The sequence below is a fragment of the Ictidomys tridecemlineatus genome, chromosome 1 (assembly GCF_052094955.1).
Source record: "Ictidomys tridecemlineatus isolate mIctTri1 chromosome 1, mIctTri1.hap1, whole genome shotgun sequence".
In the NCBI taxonomy this organism is placed as follows: Eukaryota; Metazoa; Chordata; class Mammalia; order Rodentia; family Sciuridae; genus Ictidomys; species Ictidomys tridecemlineatus.
In genome coordinates, this window is record NC_135477.1 from 260782580 (window position 1) to 260785782 (window position 3203).

Consider the following 3203-nt stretch of genomic DNA (forward strand, 5'->3'; position numbering starts at 1 on the left):
TTCTGTAGGTTGGGGGCCCTGCCTGCCCCTTCTTGGGGTGTCTCCATCCCTGACTCTCAACAGTGCAGCAGCTCCTCCCTCAGCCTTGCACAGCTTGCCCAGGGCCACCAGCCTTGGTCTCTGCTGACACAGGGTCTGAATACCTGTGGCGGTGGCTCACTGGCCGCCGACTCCAGCTGTCCTGTCCCTCACCAGGGCCTTTCCTCTCCACTCTTCTTTCTGATTTTCCGTCTTTCTCCAGTATCATCGCAGGGCCTGGCATCGGTGCAGATGCACGGTGGCCTTGGGTCCTGTGGGTACCCTGTCCAGTCACACATAGCCCTCTGGCCCTCAGGCTGCAGTCTGGGGCCTCTGCTCAGCTTCAAGCCAACCCTAGGAGTCAGTATTGGGTTTTTCACCCACTGCTGGTCCCCCCTCTCAGCAGGAAGAAGCCCAGAAAGTCCTTCCTCTGGCCATAGCCCGTGTTCCACAGGCAGGGTGGCTTCCCATGGCACCCAGTCTCCCTGGACCTCCTGAGGGACCTGGGAAGGTGAGAGCCAGTTCCTGGAGCAGAAGCCAGAAGGGGCCCTGCTGGTGCCTGCGCTGCTTGCCCTTGAGGAGGGGGCACCTTAGCTGCCAGAACCCCTCCTCCACGGGCCAGGGGGCTGCAGAGTGAAGGAGGAGCAGGCCCAGGAGGAGGTGAGGCAGACAGCGTGGGCAGGAGGCACAGTCAGCCTCAGAGGGGGACACCAGCTGCCCATACCCTGTCATCCCTTCCACAAAGACTTGTGCTTCGTGGGCTCCCCTCCTCAGGAGAGGTGCATGTGCTCCCTGGGGAAGCTGATCTGGAGCAAGCTGCCTGCAGCCCAGCATTCTGGACAGCAGTGAGGACCACTCACGCTCACCATCAGGACGACGGATGAATAGCAGCTGTGGTGGCATTGTCTAGGGAGAGCATAGTGGCTGATGGTGGCCCCGTGGAACTGTGCCTCTCCACCCCAGGACCTGCAAGGTGCCCGTGTGTGGAAGGGTCTTTCTGTAATTACACTGAGGACCTTGATATGGGGAGATCACCCTAGATGACCAGGTGGCACCAAGTCCCAGGACAAACGTTGTTGTGGCAGAAAAGGGAGCATTGAAACAGATGGAAGAGGAGGCCGTGTGGACACAGAGGCAGACACTGAAGTGCGTGGCAGCTGGTCATGGAATGCCTGCATTCACCAGAGGGTGAAAAAAACCCAGAAATCCCCTTGCCTGCAGCCTTTGGGGGAAACAGTCCTGACCCACGTTGATTCCTGACTCCTGGCCTCCAGAACTCCAAGATGAATATCCGACCTGGCTGTGCTCACTTGTTACAGTGGCCACAGGACACTCATACACTTTCTAAAGCAGGGCCATGCTTACTTTACCTTGTGACTCACCACCCCCTGGTGGTGTGGGCCAGACAGTATGAAATTCTCCTTTACCAGGAAGAAAACCAGAACAAAGAGGGATGTTCGCTTGGATGTTCTGGGAGCTGCTTCCTCAGGATTTCCTGGCTGCCTGGTGAAAGGAAGCCCAGATCTTCCAGCCGGGTGCTGCTGAGCAGCCTCAGCCCTCGCCAGCTCCTGCTCCGCCTGAGGCACCTCGTCTGTGCGTGGGGCTCTGCCTCCCCAGGGGCTCCCGACCCTCTGCACCGCAGTCTCTCTGCAGGCTCCAGTGCACTGCTAGTCCTAGGATCCAGCACCACGTATTTATGTAAAGTTCCCTTCTCCTCTGAACCCACTGATATTTGAACAGGCTGTATGTGGGGACGACGCTTGAAAGGCTCGTGAGGATCTGTCCTGAGGAGTCCCTCTCCTGCCCCGCCAATCTCCTGCCAAATTCCTTTTCGGGCCAAGAACACTGTGGAAATGTTCTTGAAATGAGATTCACCCTCCTCACTGGAGTCCCCGGAGCTTTCCTGAAGGTAGGAAAGGAGGGAGGAGCTGGATGCTGGGGCACACAGCCCATGGCCTGCCTCTCCGGGCTCCCCTGGGATGCAGGGCCAGGCAGGGCAGGCCAGGCAGGGCTGGCCCGTGAGGACCAAGGCCTTGGACAGCCTGGCTGCACCACACACTGTGGTAATCAGCTTCAGGTTCTAGATGGCTTCAGGCTGGGCTTCCCTGAGAAACCTGCCTTTTCCTATTTTAAGATTGTTGAAACTGTATCCCTATAGAATGGACAAGTTTGTCCCGCATTCTCAAACCTCAGACAGAGACCTTTCCTTCCTCACCCATGAGGCTGCATCATGAGAGCTCAGAGGAGTCTGGAGCCCTCCCAGGGTCTGTGCGGCCGCTGGGCTGCAAGTCCGTAGGGGATGGCGTTGCTGTCCCATGCACCAGGGTGCAGACTGCCCTAGGAGGGTCCTGGAAAGGGGCCGTTCTGTAAAGAAACCATCTGACCACGGGGTGCAGAATCCTTCATGCTTAGCCGCTTAGTCTGCAGTCTTCGGAGACTCTCTCGGGACAGCGATGCCCACACAATGGGAGGGGTGGGTGGTTGAGGGCTGTTTTGTTTCCCTTGGCCGCCGGGCAGCTCGCCTCTCCTCCAGCAACGCTGCTCCAAAGGCCCTAATTCTCTGCGGCTCCAGTTCTCACAGTAGCTTTCAAGGGGAGGCTGACCTGGCAGGGCTTAAAGAGGTGCCCTTTGCTTTTTTCTCTTCCCAAAGTCTCCACGGCTGCAGTAATCTGCTCCTAGCAGTGGTCCAGCAGCTGTCTAAATTTACAAGGTCACTCCTTGCCCCGCCTACACTAAACTGTTTTAGAGAACCTGGGGTCAGGTTTCAAAAAAGTGCACATTCCTTCCCTAACCCAAAGCAGCCCTCGGGACTCAGCCCACGTTTGAGATGGATGTTCCTGGCTTCCCACTCTGGAAACTTCAAAGGGCCCAGGAGGGCCGGCCGCGGCGCTGCTTCCTGATGCTTCCTGCGCGCAGGGCGGCTCTCCCAGCTCAGGCTTGCAGAGGCTCAGGTTATCACACATCCGGCTGTCTGGCAGGGCAGAACTCAATCCTGCCCTCCCTCACCTCTCTCTTGCACTTGTTCAAAGTAATTAGTGTTTGCATCCGTATCTGAACTTGGATTTGCTTCCAGGACAGAGATGTTGATGTCCCTGTGATGGAGACATAAATCACACCTTCTTAGGTTACTGCCTCTCGCACTGTTCAGCTGCTTGACGCTCCTGGTTTTAAAGAGGGGAGTGGGC